Source organism: Geotrypetes seraphini, chromosome 14, assembly GCF_902459505.1.
Source record: "Geotrypetes seraphini chromosome 14, aGeoSer1.1, whole genome shotgun sequence".
NCBI lineage: Eukaryota > Metazoa > Chordata > Amphibia > Gymnophiona > Dermophiidae > Geotrypetes > Geotrypetes seraphini.
Window position 1 is genome coordinate 19,541,169 of NC_047097.1, and position 18,531 is coordinate 19,559,699.

The following is an 18,531-nucleotide window of genomic DNA, read 5'->3' on the forward strand; positions in this document are numbered from 1 at the left end:
GGTGATTGGCTCATGCTTTGGCAGAAAGAGTACCATTTAAAACATCCCAAAAATAATGGTTCCTAGTGACACATCCCACCCATTCAACCTCCCCCAGGTACTTCTTACCCTCTTCAAAAAAATGGACAAAGATTCGTCCTTACTGCAGGGTGACGCACAGTAATGTCCTGATTGTAAGCAGCAGTAGGCATCCTGCCACCGTCTAATGAACCAACTGGGATGCACATTAAAAAAAATATATATATATTGATGGGGCGAAGGATGCCTATAATATAGGTGCTGTTTGTGCACCTATGGAGACATCTAGAGATGCCTACGGATACTTAAGGCAGGCATAGGTATGGTTTATGCTGGAAGTAGCCTTGGGTGTCTGTAGGCATGCCTAGGCACTTCTCGTAGGCATAAGTCAGACGTCTTAAATGTAGGCCTGTAAAATACTGGCCTACATTTAAGGCGTCTGTTGAAGAAAATCGATAAGAACATAAGATTTGCCGCTGCTGGGTCAGACCAGTGGTCCATCGTGCCCAGCAGTCCGCTCCGCAGTGGCCCTTAAGTCAAAGACCAGTACCCTATTTGAGTCTAGCCTTACCCTATTTGCCCTATTTGACCAGTGCCCTATTTGAGTCTAGCCAGTAGGAACTTATCCAACTTTGTCTTGAATCCCTGAAGGGTGCTTTCCTCTATAACAGCCTCCGGAAGAGTGTTCCAGATTTCTAACACTCTCTGGGTGAAGAAGAACTTCTTTACATTTGTACGGAATCTATTCCCTTCTAACTTTAGCGAGGGCCCTCTCGTTCTCTTCACCTTGAAGAGGGTGAATAGCTTCTCTTTCTCTACTAAGTCAATTCCCTTCAATATCTTGAATGTTTCGATCAAGTCCCCTCTCAGTCTTCTCTTTTCAAGGGAGAAGAGGTCCAGTTTCTCTAGCCTCTCGTTGCACATCAACTCCCCAAGTCCCTTAACCATTTTAGTCACTCTTCTCTGGACCCTTTCCAGTAGTACTATGTCCTTTTTCATGTACGGCAACCAGTGTTGGACGCAGTATACTAGGTGGGGGAGTACCATGGCCCAGTATAACAGCATGATAAATTTTTCAGATCTGATCGTGATCCCCCTTCTTAATCATTCCTAGCATTCTGTTTGCCCTTTTCGCCGCCGCTACGCAATGCGCGAACAGTTTCATTGACTTGTCTACAAGTACTCCCAAGTCTCTTTTATGGGGGCTCTCTCCAAGTATAGCACAGGTCATCCTGTATTTGTGCATATGATTTTTGTTACTGACATGCATCACCTCATTTGCCATTTTGCGGCCCATTCCTCGAGTGTATTTATGTCTCTTTGTAGGTTTTCGCAATCCTTCTGTGTCTTCACTACTCTGAATAGCAGTGATTGACAAATGGTAGGTGTCTGTTTTGCAGGCGCCTACCGCGGCTGGTGCCATTTCCATAATCAGGTCCTGATTTTGTACCAGAAATGCAACAGAAACCAAGCTGCCTATTTTTGCCATCACTTTAATGTAGTTATTTTTTCTGTTCCCAGTTTACCATAGAAACTTAAATCACTGCATTATAGTCTAACAAGCTTATCCTGTTGATGCTACAAAGGTACTGATAGAAAAGGTAAGAAACGCTGAAGCTTTTAAGAAGCACAGTTTCGAAAGATCTGAATCTAAGCATGTTTGGTAGTAACAACACTCTGATTGAGGGACCGAAGCTCTCCCCTCCCCCCCCCCCCCCAACAGTATTTTTCATTGCAACTTTTAATTTGCTTATTGTCTGAACCTCTGTTAAGTGTTCCTGTCTTCTTCCACTCAGATCTTCTTAATCTTAATTTTGGCATCCGATACTGGTACACTGTCCGCCTCATTATGCAAAAGGAAGATGAAGAGAGCCATTAAATGCTGAGCAGCCTACGAGATGTTCTGATACAGAATGTCATTCATTTTTATGAGATGGCTGTCAGTGTGTGTGGCAATAAAGTTATAATTTTTTACTGATAGTATGTGATGTCTAGTGTCACTGTGCAGCCCTTATTAAAATTCCAATAATTGTAAATCAAAGGAAAGTAAATATGACTTTTATGAAACAGGGTCTTCCAAAGTCAACAAGTACAGATTGGCAGAATGCAAAAAAAAAAAAAAAAAAAAGGTATTTATCTGTCATCATATTTCTTTGTTTCTATAACCATAAAGCTCTATGACCTCACAATGTAGGTATAAAAGAGTCTTAGTCTATTGGAAGAGGAGATGCAAATGTTAAGAGCCTTAGCCAAAAGGGAAAGGAGGAGATAGTGGATGCTGTGGATGGGCAGACTGGCTGGGCCATTTGGCCTTTATCTGCCATCATGTTTCTATGTTTTCTATTATGGAATGAGAAAAAGCGGATATAGCAGCACTTGCAAAGGTTCAAAGAAGAGCGACCAAGATGATAAAGGGGATGGAACTCATCTCATATGAGGAAAGACTAAAAAGGGTTAGGGCTCTTCAGCTTGGAAAAGAGATGGCTGAGGGGAGATATGATTGAAGTCTACAAAATCCTGAGTGGAGTAAAACGGGTACAAGAAGATTGATTTTTCACTCCGTCAAAAATTACAAAGACTACGGGACACTTGATGAAGTTACAGAGTAATACTTTTAAAACCAATAGGAGAAACTATTTTTTCACTTAGAGAATAGTTATACTCTGGAACGCATTGCCAGAGGTTGTGGTAAGAGTGGATAGCATAGCTGGTTTTAAGAAAGATTTGGACAATTTCCTGGAAGTAAAGTCCATAGTCTATTATTGAGAGGAAGCCACTGCTTGCCCTGGATCGGTAGCATGGAATGTTGCTACTCCTTGGGTTTTGGCTAAATACTAGTGACCTAGATTGGCCACCTTATGGATGGGCATGATGGACCATTGGTCTGACCTAGTAAGGCTATTCTTATGTCGTGTACTTATGTTCGAATATTTATAGAGACTGGCTTTGCTGATTACACAGAGTTTCTTAGTTAGCACGCATAGAAGGGACTTAGAAAAAAAAGTATCTGGTAAAGGAAATTTTACAATCTGCAATTGTTATAAGTAGAGCATAATAGCTATTAACAGAATAAACCTTATATGATAGAATAAATGTAAGGTAAAAGCTACTTTTCATTGATGAAGTTGCTAGGTGATGTCTAATCTGAATTTTAATGGCTGGGTAAAAGCACTGATGAAAAATTGCATGTTTTTAAACATGAATAAATTACAGTGGGTCTCTTTACTAAAGTTTAGTATGCTCTATGTGCCACATGGCCCATACATATAAAACTGGACACACAGAATTTAGCACACACTATTGCTTGTTAGAACACACTAAGCTTTATTTAAAGTATCCCACTGTTAATAAACATATTTCTTTATCATGTTTATTCTTTATCATATTTCTTTATCATCCTTAGAAAACCCTCACTAGCCCAGTAGACTTCAGGATTCAGGACTTGACAACTCAATGTAGAAAGGAGGGGTGCATCATTTGGTTACCACATCCCCCTTCTAAGATGACTGCAATGGTTCTGCTTGCCCTTATTAAAGTCAGAGACCCCTAAACATGTCTGGCATGAATTTGTATGGTGGATTTGTGCATAACTGTGTGAAGTGTGATTAATTGTTGAAGGATTAGCTTTTGGACCTATTCAGATTATGTCCAGTGTGAAACCTCCCTTGAACTTTGAGTTCATGTCCAGTGTTAAGTGGTGTTGGTGGAAGTATGATCTTGTGAGTTGCAGTTGACGCAAAGTGTAGATGGTCTTTTTCCTAAGGTTAGATATTTGTGGTTCCATTGTGAGAGTGTTGTCTAAGATGCAGCCTAGTACCTTGGTGGATTTTTCCATTATGAGAGTGATGCCTGATGAAAGAGTGAAGTTTGATATGGCATTCTGTTGTGCGGTGCGGAAACCAATGGCTTTGGTCTTAGTGGTGTTCAGTTTCAACTAGTTGTTCGTTGCCCAGGTTTGAATTTTATCAATATTGTTAGAGATTTTTTTCAGCAATGTTAGGATGGTTAGTGGTTATGGGGATGAGGAGGAGGATGTCGTCGGCATAAGATAGTATAGTTTCGTCTTCCATTTTGATGTGTCCCAGAGAGCTCATGAATAAATTGAATAGGATTGGGGATAGTGGGGAGCCTTGTGGGATGCCACAGAATGCCTTCCAAGGTTTAGAGTATGATTCTTGCCTTTTGACCATGTATTCGCGATTTTGCAGGAAGTCGGCAAACCATTTCAGTACAGTTCCTGTTATTCTGATTTCCGAGAGTTTGGTTAGGAGTAGTTGATGGTCCACTGAGTCGAAGATAGACATGGGGAAGACACAAATTGTTCTGGGATTGGTAGCATGGAAAGTTCTACTCTTTGGTTTTCTGCCAGGTACTTGTGACCTGCATTGACCACTGTTGGACCACTGTTGGACCAGTATCAAAAGAGGACCTTCAGGTAGGTTTTCATTCAAATATGATCCATTCATAATCACTTCAGATCCTCCACAAAATTGTTATAAGTCCTCAAAGTATTAATTGCACTTAAACCTCTTTTTTAAAGAATAAATAATTGCTATTATTCTCCCATTATTTTCAAATATTATAATAAACTTTGTCCTTTACATTCAATGACAAAAGCCACACTTTTCTGAACAATGAAGCAAGGGACATCAGAACAGCCTCTGATATAGTTTAGTTTAGTTATGTTTCTCCTATTCTGGCTGCATCAGGGAAGCATATTCTATAACATACATTATGCCAGAGCTTGTGGTAAGAGCGGATAGTGTAGCCATTTTAAGAAAAGTTTGGAAAATTTCCTGGAGGAAAAGTCCATAGTCTGTTAAGAACATAAGAACTGCCACTGCTAGGTCAGACCAGTGGTCCATTGTGCCCAGCAGTCTGCTCACTCGGCGGCCCAGTTTCTCTAATCTCTCACTGTACAGCAACTCCTCCAGCCCCTTAACCATTTTAGTCCCTCTTCTCTGGACCCTGTCGAGTAGTACCATGTCCTTTTTCATGTACGGTGACCAGTGCTGGACGCAGTATTCCAGGTGAGAGTGTCCCATGCCCCGGTACAGCGGCATGATAACCTTCTCCAATCTCTTCGAGATCCCCTTCTTAATTATTCCTAGCATTCTGTTCGACACAGGGGAAGCCACTGCTTGCCCTGGATCCATAGCATGGAATGTTGCTACTCTTTGGGTTTTGGCCAGCAACTAGGGACTTGGATCAGCCTACATGAGAACAGGATACTGGGCTTGATGGACCATTGGTTTGACCTAGTAAGGCTATTCTTATGTTCTTACGTAAGTGAATCTGAATGGTTGTTTGAAGGGACCTCTAACCAATGACCTGAAGGGAAATTCCTTCCCCCTAGAAAGAAATGCTTCCTTGGAGAGAATTGGTCAAAAGGAAAGAGGGGAGAAGATTGGGAGGATATAACTGTTCCACTGGGGGCCCTGGGGTGTGAATTATTCAATGGACCATCCCACAAATGTGACACTAGCCCCTTTATAATTTTCTTCTTTAACACTTAGGGTCCTATTTAGTAAAGCACCTTATTAGCAAAGATTTTGAAATTAGTGCATGTTAACATTAGAGCATGGTAACTACAAAATTACATTAACTCTTGAGGGCATCCCCAGACGGTTTCCCATTCAGTTAATGCAGAGGAAATGTCATTGCTGTATGCTAGCTGCATACAGATAATGGGATGCCATTAGCTGTACTAATTTGGGCAGTTTAAACTATGCCACATTACCTGTCACACTAGCAATATGCGATAATTAGATTTCCACATTAACTTTAAAGCAAAGTCCTCATCCATTCTGCACCTCCATCTCTGTGTTAAATAACAGCAGAGGCAGTTAACATGCTAACAGCTAATGCAGCCTAAAAAATAGGCCGCTAAGATACTTCAGGTTATGCTTTAGACCAGGGGTGTCAAAGTCCCTCCTCGAGGGCCGTAATCCAGTCGGGTTTTCAGGATTTCCCCAATGAATATGCATTGAAAGCAGTGCATGCACATAGATCTCATGCATATTCATTGGGGAAATCCTGAAAACCCGACTGGATTCGGAGGGACTTTGGAGACCCCTGCTCTAGATCAAGGGTGAGCAACTCCGGTCCTCAAGGGACGGAATCCAGTCGGGTTTTCATGATTTCCCAATGAATATGCATTGAAAGCAGTGCATGCACATAGATCTCATGCATATTCATTGGGGAAATCCTGAAAACCCGACTGGATTCCGGCCCTCGAGGACCGACTTTGACACCTGTGCTTTAGACCAAGCAGCACAAAGATTTTTAATCTGTGAACTTAGGGAACAGTTTTAAAAGAAATGTTCCTAGGTAAAACAGTGTTTAAAGTGCTGAAATATCCTTCTGGAAAACTGCCTGGATATGCATGTGCAAAATTATATGCATATGCTTACCTAAATTGAGTGGAAGGATTACCAGAGATAGGGTTACCAGACATCTAGAGATCCAAATGGCTTTTCAAAACCCGGTACTTTGTCCGAGTTTTGAAAAGCCTCTTCATATCGCGTCAGGCATGGAGGAAGTCCGTGCATGAATGGCATCCACGCATGTGCAGACTTCCTCCCTGCCTGATAAGAGCAGGCAGCCGGGGGGGCTAGGGCGGGACTGGGGGTGGGATTAGGACATTACAGGGCAGGGTATGGGTGGAACTGGGTGGGCCTGGGGGCAGGTCTATGGGTCTGTCAACCTTACCCAGAGAGGAGTTATAAAAGGTTTAGCACAGTGGTGTAGTAAGCAGGAGGTCAGATGCAGGTCAGAGGCTGAAAATTATAGACCGGTGAGACTCACATCAACAGTGAGTAAATTCATGGAACAGTTGATCAAGAACAGATTGGACACATTTCTGGATGATGAAAGATTAAGGGATCCCCACCAGCACGGCTTTAACATAAGAACATAAGCAATGCCTCCGCTGGGTCAGACCTGAGGTCCATCGTGCCCAGCAGCCCGCTCACACAGCGGCCCAACAGGTCCAGGACCTATGCAGTAATCCTTTATCTATACCCTTCTATCCCCTTTTCCAGCAGGAAATTGTCCAATCCTTTCCTGAACTCCAATACCGTACTCTGCCCTATTATGTCCTCTGGAAGCGCATTCCAAGTGTCCACCACATTTGAGTAAAGAAGAATTTCCTAGCATTTGTTTTGAATCTGTCCCCTTTCAACTTTTCGAATGCCCTTTTGTTCTTTTATGTTTTGAAAGTTTGAAGAATCTGTCCCTCTCTACTCTCTCTATGCCTTTCATGATCTTGTAAGTCTCTATCATATCCCCTCTGTCTCCTCTTCTCCAGGGAAAAGAGACCCAGTTTCTCTAATCTCTCAGCATATGATAGGTTTAACATACCCTTTATCAGACGTGTCGCTGTCTTCTGAACTCTCTCGCGTAACGCCATATCCTTCTTAAGGTACGGCGACCAATATTGGACGCAGTACTCCAGATGCGGATGCACCATCGCCCGATACAATGGCAGGAGAACTTCCTTCGTCCTGGCTATAATACCCTTCTTGATTATACCTACAAAGGGATTGTCAATCCAATCTGATAAGCTTCTTTGACTGGGTAACGAAACAACTGGATGGGGGTGAGTCTCTGGACATCGTGTATTTGGACTTTAGCAAAGCTTTTGATAGTGTCCCACACCGTAGGTTATTGAGCAAGATGAACACGCTAGGACTAGGAGAAACACTGACAGCGTGGGTGAAAGACTGGCTTAGCGGCAGACTTCAAAGGGTAATGGTAAACGGTATTCCCTCAAAAACATCGAGAGTGACCAGTGGAGTGCCACAGGGCTCGGTGTTGGGCCCGATGCTGTTTAATATCTTCGTAAGGGATCTGACTCAGGGACTTCGTGGCAAAATTACATTATTTGCCGATGACGCCAAACTTGGCAGCCTTGTGGGCAGGGCAACAGAACCTGACAGTGCGATCAGTCCCAACACTATGGAGCAGGACCTACTTCAGCTGGAACAATGGTCCAGAACTTGGCAACTAAACTTTAATGCCCAAAAATGTATAGTAATGCAACTTGGAAGCAGTAATCCATGCAGAACATACACCTTGAATGGTGAAAACTTGACAAGAACTACCGCATAAAGGGACTTAGGAGTACTCATCAGGGACAATATGAAAGCTGCAAATCAATTAGAGAAAGCTTCAGCAAAAGCTAGACAAATGCTGGGTTGCATCAGAAGAAGCTTTATCAGCCGAAAGCCTGAAGTCATACTGCCATTGTACAGATCCATGGTAAGACCTCACCTGGAGTACTGTGTCCAGTTCTGGAGGCCACATTATCGGAAAGATGTGAAGAGACTGGAGTCAATCCAGAGAATGGCCACTAGGATGGTCTCGGGACTTAGGGATCTCCCTTATGAGGAACATCTGACCAGACTGCGCCTATATTCTCTCGAGGAGCGCAGAGAAAGGAGGGACATGATAGAAACATTTAAATACATCACAGGCCGCATTGAAGTGGAGGAGGAAATGTTTTTTGTTAAGGGTCCCACGGCGACAAGAGGGCATCCGCTAAAACTTAAAGGGGGAAGATTTCATGGGGACACCAGGAAATACTTCTTCACCGAAAGGGTGATTGATCGATGGAATGGTCTTCCACGCCAGGTGGTCGAGGCCAGTAACATGCTCGACTTCAAGAGACGTTGGGACAAACAAATGGGGTTGCTACAGAGTCATGCTTAAAAAAACGAACTCATGGGAGAGGCAAATTTGCTGAGGGAGGGTTCTTGAGTGGGCAGACTTGTTGGGCCACCGGCCCTTTTTTGCCGTTATACTCTATGTTTCTATATTTCTATGAGATGGGGCGGTCCGTCTGGGCATCATGTTGGTGGGGGTGCTGGCACCCCTCCTCATCTTTGCCCCTGCCTCTTCCTACTCCTCACCTCACCATGCACATGCCCCCTTCCCTTCCCCCATACCTTGTCACAAGCACTACAGCTAACCTTGTTTCAGGTAAAAAGCCTAGAAACACAGCACTGAAGCTGAGGAGAGCTGATCAGTGCAGCAGCTGTACTTCTGACATGGACCAGGACTCAGATTCTAGGGAGGTTTCCCAAGAGCAGGAGCACTGGGAGGATTCAGGACATTATAGGGACAAAAACACCTTTAAACTTAAGCCTTACACTATTAGGACACAATCTAAGAAACAGACACTGCCTTCTTTAGGCACACACCTGCTTAGGTTAATTGCAGAGCAGGAGAAAACCCAGGGAAAGCTGAAGCCTACCCATCCCCTACACAGGCTTGGGTGTGGCTTTCACAGGGAAAGGCAGTTTGAGTAGTGCAAGCCAAGGAGAGACAGAGCTGAGCCAGCAGGGGAAGCAGAGCCATAGTTAGGTGCTCCAGAGGCTAGGCAAGGAGAAGAAATAGAAATGCTGGATTGGGAGGAATCCTTACCTGTTAATCAGCTGCCATTCCTAGGACCTGAGGAGGCAATGGAGATTGCTCTGCCACTAGTAGGTGAACAAATGAACATGAGTTGAAGCTTTCTTTTTAACCACTTTTGGCTGGAGTAATGGAGGACAGGATGTAGATCAAACAGAAGCCCCTCATATCAAATTCATCTCATCTGCAAGATCAACAGAAGCTCTTCACACCATTTTAAGCTACTCAAAGAAGATTCGATCAGATGACCTCATCTGCCTAGAACAGAGTGAAACCACTCAGACATAGATTCATACCACATCCAGTAAAGACAGTAACAATACTCTGTATTGGGACATCCTTTTAAGCCATTGTGATTCAATCATAACACCAACTGGGAACAGAAAAAAAGGCTGAACTGCTATGCATCCTGGGTCCAGAGACCTAGGATTCTATTTTTAGAACATGTCTTAACCCTATAAATATGAAGTGGAATCCTTTCTAACCAGGGAAGATGCTCTCTCTCTTTCTTTCTGGAACCAGCCTGGATCAAGCTACAATTCTTCTTCTCCCTGGATCATTATGCTGCTTCACTAGGCCATGCAGCCTCTGCTCATTTTAAGGACTATTAACATTGTGAGTAGATCCAAGATGGCGTTTGTCTGAGCTCGACGAGAGGACGCCTGGGAATACATCAGTAATTTACCTTTCTTTTCTTCTCATTGAAGAATAACTTTTCCTGGCCATGCCGAAGAGAAGAGGCAGGAGCGCGGCTGGTGCCTCGCGGCGCTCCGGGCCGGCTGTATTCGGCAATATTGATTAACTCCTGCGGCGTATGCAGGACATCACAGCGGCGTCGGTAGATTCCCCGCTGGATGCGCGGCAACGAGGCGAGGTGCAGGCAGTCTCCTTGGGGCTTGAAATAACACTTAGTCCCGACGCTAGAGCACCGCCCAAACAACCTCATACCACTAGCTCTCCGCGGGAAGGGGTGTTGCCGGGAGACGGAGGACACTCTACACCAGAGGCCAGAGTAATCGATCCGGAGAGCAGTAGTTCAGGCTCCCATTTCCTTCAAGAGAGCCTGAACTTGGGAAATGAGGACTTAACAACAACTGGAGCAAGATCATCCCAGACGATACAGAGGCAGGAAGAATTAGCAGCTGGTGAGCAGTTTGAATTAACTTTACAACCTTTCTTGCCACAAAAGCCCTATGAAGTCACACTAGAATCCCTTTGGGACTTGATATCTAATTTGGGGAAAACCTTTAATTCTCAGTTCCAACAAATAGAAGGCAAGATTAAAAATCATGACAGTGAAATTGGGAACTTGAAAAAAGAATTAGAGGTCTCAAAATCTTTAACAAATAATTTACAAGAAGATATGGGACTATTAAAGAAACTCCAAGAGACATTGATTAAAGATAATATAAATTTGAGAAGGAAAATTGAATCATTGGAGAATTTTTCTAGAAATAATAACTTGAGATTGATTAACTTTCCAAAAGTCACTATGATAACACCTAGAGAAATGTTGAAACGATATCTTCAAGAAACATTGGAAATTCCCGAATCTTCATTACCACCTTTTGCACAAATTTACTACCTTCTGTCTAAGACTCGAGACATTCAACATGTGGCAAACCAAGAACCAATAGACATTTCAGTAGTATTAGAATCTTCAGATAGGGAAATGTCTGTTCCAGCTACTTTACTGGTGACACTTGCACTTAACCCCGATAAGAGTTGGCTTATGAGAATGTTTTATAAATATAGGCAAAAATAATTTTTAGGCTATAAGGTACAAATGTTTCCAGATCTGGCAAGGGAGACCCAAAGGCGCAGAAAATAATTTATTTTGTTGAAACCTGGTGTTTTGGCTTTGGGGGCAACCTTTTTTCTTAGACACCCTTGCAAATGTGTAATTCATTATAAAACTCAGAAGTATGTTTTCTTTGAACCTCTTCAGCTGACGACTTTCCTGTCCCTGTCCCGATTGGAGAAGGAGAGTGCCTCTTTGCTGATGACATCATCAGTGATGCGGCAGAGGAACGCCTGGGCAGGAGAAAGCCGTGAAGCAGCCTGTCTAGATTGCTGCTGACGTTGCCGTTTGTTACAAGGTATTTCATTATCTTGGGGGAGAGATGGGAGGGTCAGCATGCGGGGGGATGGGAGGGAGAGATAGAAGCTGCAAGGGTTCTGCTGCACAAGGGATGAGAGGGAGGGAGGGATAGAAGCTGCAAGGGTTCTGCTGCACAAGAGATGGGAGGGAGGGATAGAAGCATATTGCACAAGGGGACGGTAAGAAGGGATGAAAGATGCTGTACATGTGGGGGAGAGAAAGGAAATAGGAAGAATTGGGGTGGAGGAGAGGAAGGAAAAAATAAAACCTACCCCGAAAATAAGACCTAGTGCCTTTTTTGGGGCCCAAAATTAATATTAGACAGAGTCTTATTTTCAGGGAAACACGTTATTTATTGAATATGTGGTCACAGGATGGGGTAGGGGGGATAGTGTATTCTTACCTACCTTTAGGCTCTGGCCTATGCAAAGTGGTACGTCTGGCTACAGCACTGGACCAAAATATACAAAATGGCTTTGCTCACCAGAAGATATTGGCAAGGGAAGGGAAATAGATTCAAAGCTGTAGAAATAGATCCCCATTTTTACCATGACATCATAGATGTTGAAGGGCTTTAGCTCCACTCTTGCTGTCTTGTGGGACCATAGTGATTCTCATTTATTCTTATCAAATATGTTCCATGTTTTCTTGTCAAAGCTAGTTTGTATCAGATAATTAATCACGAAATATCCATCATTGGGCTTTGCGTTCTTTTAATAAAATAAACTCACTTTCTTTTGAGAAATTTTACACAAGTGATATATATCATAGTTAAATCTAATATTCTTAACATGATTAATAATGGTATGTAAACGCAATAACACATGACAGGTCGTACATTCATATAATTTGTTACGTGCCCCAAGTGTGTTTCACTGCGTGCCTTCAGCTCCCAAGAGCAAATTAACTTAATACTAACCTTGCAGTACATAAATGAGCTTATGAAATATTATAGAATGTCTTGGAATTGAGCAGTGGAATAAAATGAGATTTTCCATATATTATAAAAGTGCTCATCAATGCATCAATGGTTTCATGAAACAGATTACTTTTTCTTTTCCCAAATAGAAGAATTTAAATGCTAACTCTTAAGATTTATTAATAATGTTGAGTCTTTTTTGCTTTTACCTATATTTACACTGAACACCAAGTAAGTAAGGCAAGTAAGTAAAATTAAAAGGGAAAAAAGGCCTCTTTGGTTCTCAAAAGTAGTAGCTGAGAAGGTAAGGAATAAAAGGTTAATTTTCATAAACTACAAAAGATCACACAAAGAGAAAGATAGACAAAAATATCTGGAAAAGTTAAGAGAGGCTGGTCGTGTAGTCAGGAAAGCAAAGATGCAAATGGAAGAAAAATTAGCAGACATGGTAAAACGGGAAGACAAGACATTTTTTAGATATATTAGTGATAGGAAAAAGTGCAAAAGTGGCACTGTGAGACTCAAAAGTGAAGAGGAGAAAGATGTCAAAGCTGATAAAGAAAAGGCTGAATTGCTTAACAAATATTTCTGTTCTGTGTGAACGGCTGAAGCACTGGGAGCAGGACCACAGAAGAGAAATGCGAATAGGGATGGAGGTGGGGTAGGCCCTGATCAATTTTCAAAGGGTTGTGTTCGTGAGGAGCTAGCTAAAATAAAGATAAACAAAGCGATGGGGCCAGATGGTGTACATCCGAGGGTTCTGAAGGTAATTAGAGAAGTTTTGGTGGTTTTGCTGGCTGACCTTTTCAGTGCTTCTCTAGAGTAGGGAGTGGTACCAGAGGACTGGAGAAGGGCGGATGTGGTCCCTCTCCCCAAAAGTGGAAGTAAGGAAGAAGTAGGGAATTACAGGCCGGTAAGTCTGACTTCTGTGGTAAGCAAATAAATGGAAACACTTTTAAAACAAAGAATGGTGAAGTTTCTGGAATCAAGTGGATTAAAGGACCGGATGCAACATGGATTCACTAGAGGTAGGTCATGTCAGATAAATCGGACTAGAAAATTAGATAGAGGATGTGCGCTAGATGTGGTGTATTTAGATGTTAGCAAAGCCTTTGACATTGTTCCACACAGATGCCTAATAAATAAACTGAGTGCACTCAGGATGGGTCCCAAAGTGATGGGCTGGGTCAAGAACTGGTTGAGTGGAAGGTGACAGAGGGTAGTGATCAATAGAGATTGCTCTAAGGAAAGAGATGTTATCAGTGGTATACCTCAAAGTTATGTTCTTGGGCCTGTTCTTGTTAACATTTTTATTAACGATATTGCTGAAGGGTTATCAGGTAAGATTTGCCTCTTTGCGGATGATGCAAAAATCTGCAATAGAGTAGACACGCCGGATGGTGTGAATAACATGAAGACCTTCTATGAACTTCACATAAAGAGTGCCACATAAACATCTAACCAGAACTTCCTTATAGGTTATGGTGAGCCCCCCCATCCAAACACCCCAAAATCCACTATACCCACCTGTCTACATCCTCAATAGCCTTTATGGCTGCAGGTGGTAAGAAAAATAGAAACATGATGGCCTATCCAGTCTGCCCATTCGCAGTAACCATTATCTCTTCCTCTCTCTCAAAGCCTATCCCATGCTTTCTTAAATTCAGGCAGTCTCTGTCTCCATCACATCCTCTGGGAGACTGTTCCACACATCTACCACCCTTTCTATAAAAATGTATTTCCTTAGATTACTCCTGAGCCTACCACCTCTCAACTTCATCCTCTCATTCCAGAGCTTCCTTTCAAATGAAAGAGACTCGACTCATGCTTATTTATATTATATAGGTATTTATTTATTTATTTTAAGTCTTTATTGATTTTCAAACTTCGATAATGCAATACAAACGGTAAATCAGAAAAACTGCACAAAACACACTATTCACTATACAATTATTACATTAAACAATCATTTTCTCCCATCCTCATCTTTATTCTTAATATAATAATACATATGATATGATTACAAATTATAAATAAATAATATAACTATTCAAAATACATTTTCCTCCCCCCACCCCCCACCCTCCCTGGATGTGTAAGGAAATCTAATGATAAAGAAAGAAACATGACCCTTATTATAATGTAATAAAATTAGTCAATGGACTCCATACATCATTAAAGGATTTACTGCTCCCCAAACGTTCCGCATCATCCTTTCACACTTATATGTGGTACACATATTTACCCACCAAAAAGTGAAATTGATCCTATCATGATTTTTCCAATTCTTTGTAATCAATTGAACAGCTATTCCCGTCATAATCAGGAAAAGGCGACTTTTATACTTATCTAAAGTATTACATTTATATTACGCAGGTATTTAAACGTCTCTATTATATCTCCCCTCTCCTGCCTTTCCTCTAAAGTATACAGATTGAGATCTTTAAGTCTGTCCCTACATGCCTTTATGATGAAGACCACACACCATTTTAGTAGCCTTCCTCTGGACCGACTCCATCCTTTTTATATCTTTTTGAAGGTACGGCCTCCAGAATTGTACACAATATTCTAAATGAGGTCTCACCAAAGTCTTATATAGGGGCATCAATACCTCCTTTTTCCTACTTGCCATACCTCTCCCTTTGCATCCTTCTAGCTTTCACCTTTTCAACCTGTTTTGCCATCTTACAATCATCAAATACAATCACATCCAAGTCCCGCTCTTCTGTCATGCACATAAATTCTTCACCCTCTAAACTGTACCACTCCCTCAGGTTTTTACAGCCCAAATGCATGACATTGCATTTCTTAAATTTTAGCTGCCAAATTTCAGACCATTCTTCAAGCTTCGCCAGGTCTTTCTTCATGTTATTCACACCATCCGGCGTGTCTACTCTAGTACAGATTTTCGTATCATCCGCAAAGAGGCAAATCTTACCTGACAACCCTTCAGCAATATTGTTTATAAAAATGTTAAAAAGAACAGGCCTAAGAACAGAATCTTGAGGCACATCACTGGTAAACGGGCCTGCCTCAAGAGTATGAATGTGTAAAGAGACAATATTTATGTGGATTCTCAGTCTTCGATTCTTTGATTCCAATATGCGTTTACTGAATAATTAAAACAATAAATGTATTGAGTAGAAAAGAAAGGCAATCAATAATGCTCCACAGTCGCTGCCGCTCTTAATGTGAAAACAAAAATGAGGTGGGGGTGGTGCAGTAAGGGGGGCAAGGATTGTGGACCGCCCTAGGTGCCACCTTGGCAGAGGTGCCAGCGCATCTCTTCTCTGATCCCCCACGTATCTCCTGAAATGTTTGCCAGTGTGAGTAGCATCTTCCACTGCTCGGCTCCCTTCTGACAACACTTTCTGGTCACGGGACAGAATGTGATGTTAGAAGGGAGCCGAGGCCAGAGCAAGTAGAAGGTAGAAGATGTTACTCACACTGGCAAACATTTCAAGAGGTATGCGGGGGGACGCTCAATTAGCAGGGAAGAGTAGGGGGTGCTCGGCGTGGTGATGATAGGCGCCACTGCCTTAAATGCCTTCAACCCTCAATACGTCACAGTATGTGGCCTTAACTATTTGAACTCTGTGGTGTGAGACAGGTCCCGTGTGATGCTATCTTAGAGGTATACTAGCGTAGTATTGCAGCCTATTTGTGTTGTGTACTCGTGGCTTAGAGCAGCATAAGATACTGTCGGTATCCTCAATAAAAAGAAACAAAAACAACCTTTTGCCCTTGAGTTAAGAAGTTTGGCATAAAACATTGGTCAGTGAATAATGACGTCAATCAGTAAAGATTTGAAGACATCTTGCAATTAGTAAGAACACATTCTTAGGGATGGAATATGACATCTGCATTTATCCATTGTATATGGCAAGTAGGATATTGGCTGTAATATGAGTAAATGAGTGAATGAGAATGAGTAAATTATCTTCCCGCCATTATGTCAAAAACATGTATTAAAACCCCTGAAATATGACAGACGTGTCTTACCTTTTCTTCATTGCAATGATACTGTGCCACAATAATTTTCAAGCAATAAAGTGTTGAGTCATTACTGCAGGTTACAATTGGCTTCTAGAACTTTCCTGGCAGCAGAGTCCATGTCTGCGTTGAGTAACAAATCTATTGAAAGAAAATTGCCTTTTCTGAGCATTCATATTCTAGTCCTGTGCCATATAATTTGCAGACATTCACTGTATAAAAATTATTACTGTGTGCTTGATACAGGAAAGGAGTTTTTAACAACTAGAAAGGAGATTTAGGTCTAACATGTATGATATGAATTTTTTTTTAAAAAAAGCTAAAGGAAACTGTCACAATAATAGTGCCTATTCTGCTCGGTATGCGACTTTAGCAAGAAAGCAAAGAGGAAACGGTGTTAGGCACCATAAATCGCCTAAGGAGGCGTGATTCTGGTAGGGGTTTTAAAATGTCTTTTAAATGGTGTTTTTCACTTAGGCACCGGTAAGGCATCTACTGACATCTACATTAAAGCTAACAAAAACCAAAATGAAAATGCCTTTAAACCTCGAAGGTGCTCAGAACCAATATATGGTAAGAAAGTGAGCAAACCGGGGCAACAACCCCTGTAAGGGCTTTCAAAGAGTCTATCATTGCACCATCCTCAAAGGTATTTAAATTTTGATGGATATCTTTTTTTCTTCTTCTTTCTATTAAATGTCCATTTAAAGTGTCCAATGCTTAAATGAAAAAATCTATCCGTGCTGAGCTACACGCGGCCACTCTGGCTGAATACTGTCGAGTTAAGCGAATTCCAAGGGGCTTACGCATGCGTATTGAACCCCGGCTTTTTTTGGACAACGCGGGGTTCATCGAAAAGTGGAATGCTGTATTGAATAAATGTTCTCATGACTTAATGTTGCTCATCATTGACACTACGAAACGTGAGTTGGTTGCATACCAAATGGAATACCAGGAGAAAGTAACGTTGGTCCAGAGTCATGAGCCGCCTGATGATTTCAGTGTGAAGATTGAGAATCTGAAAAAACAAATGGAGGAGTTCCGATCCGATATTAGAAAAACGAAGATTGGCAAGTTTAAGAGAGATGAAGGCGATTACATCAGAGGTTTTGTATATCCATGGATGGACCGGAACAAGCATCTACGTCAATCGAAAAAAGCTACGTATGCGCAAACATCTAGTGGCTCAGCGGATGATCAAAGCTCGGGTGACTCTAGCAGTTCTACGGCTTCGGGCCCTATTGCCACACGATCTACCACAGTAAATTTTCAAGGACCTGCCTCTCACAGAGAGGTGAGAGTTCGGACCACCAGAGGGAGACGCCCACCGAAACCCTGACAGTGAGTACCAATATATTTAATCTTTCACACAGACCTTTGTCTCCCACGGAGGTAGCTATTCTATCTAAGGGGTTGTCTTTTGTGTCTTTTGCAAATTACAATCCTTTAGATACTCGGATCAGTCTATATAAGCTGGTGAGGAAATGCAATTTGACCTTATTTTTTCAAAATCATGGTGGGGAAACGCAAGCCCCGTCGGGGCTGCATAGACCTTCCACTTGGAATCTTCCTGGCAATTTGGGTCCACATTTGCAGGTCTTTCAAACCCTGATAGAACAAGACATTGAGAAACTGGAAGCTAATCTGGGGCATATTAGACGTAATGTACCTACCCATCTTATGCACGCTATCCATGAGCTATCAAAGGATACCAGTATTGTGATACGTTCCGCCGACAAAGGTGGGGGTATTGTCATCATGTGATGACTCAAGAAATTCAGTTAAACTGGAAGCCAATGAATTATCATCCAAATGAGCAACATCTGTTTCCATAACAGAAGGCAATTATACATAATAAAATTTGGAAATGGTTTCATAATTGGCAAACATCTTGAAAATAATTTAAAAATAATATCTTTAGAAAAAGGCACATCTTAGAGAAGTTGTTTAATCTTAAAATCCTTTACTCTAGCATTGGTCTCCAACATTTCTAACAGCCATTGTAGTTCTAACTAGAGGTCTCCACGAGAACGAGGATTGCAGGAATCCCGCGGGTCCCACAGGAATCCCACGGGGATCCCCTCAG

The 18,531-nt window shown here is 42.0% G+C and overlaps 1 long non-coding RNA gene across 2 annotated transcripts in view; it reads right to left on the bottom strand.

The window, feature by feature from the left end:
• Positions 1 to 18,531, bottom strand: part of LOC117348245 — a 79,221-nt gene that overhangs the window by 52,205 nt on the left and 8,485 nt on the right. For both annotated transcript variants that reach the window (XR_004536936.1, XR_004536935.1), the window contains exon 2: positions 16,455 to 16,586. This is a non-coding gene — a long non-coding RNA (uncharacterized LOC117348245). The remainder of the gene's footprint in view (positions 1 to 16,454; positions 16,587 to 18,531) is intronic.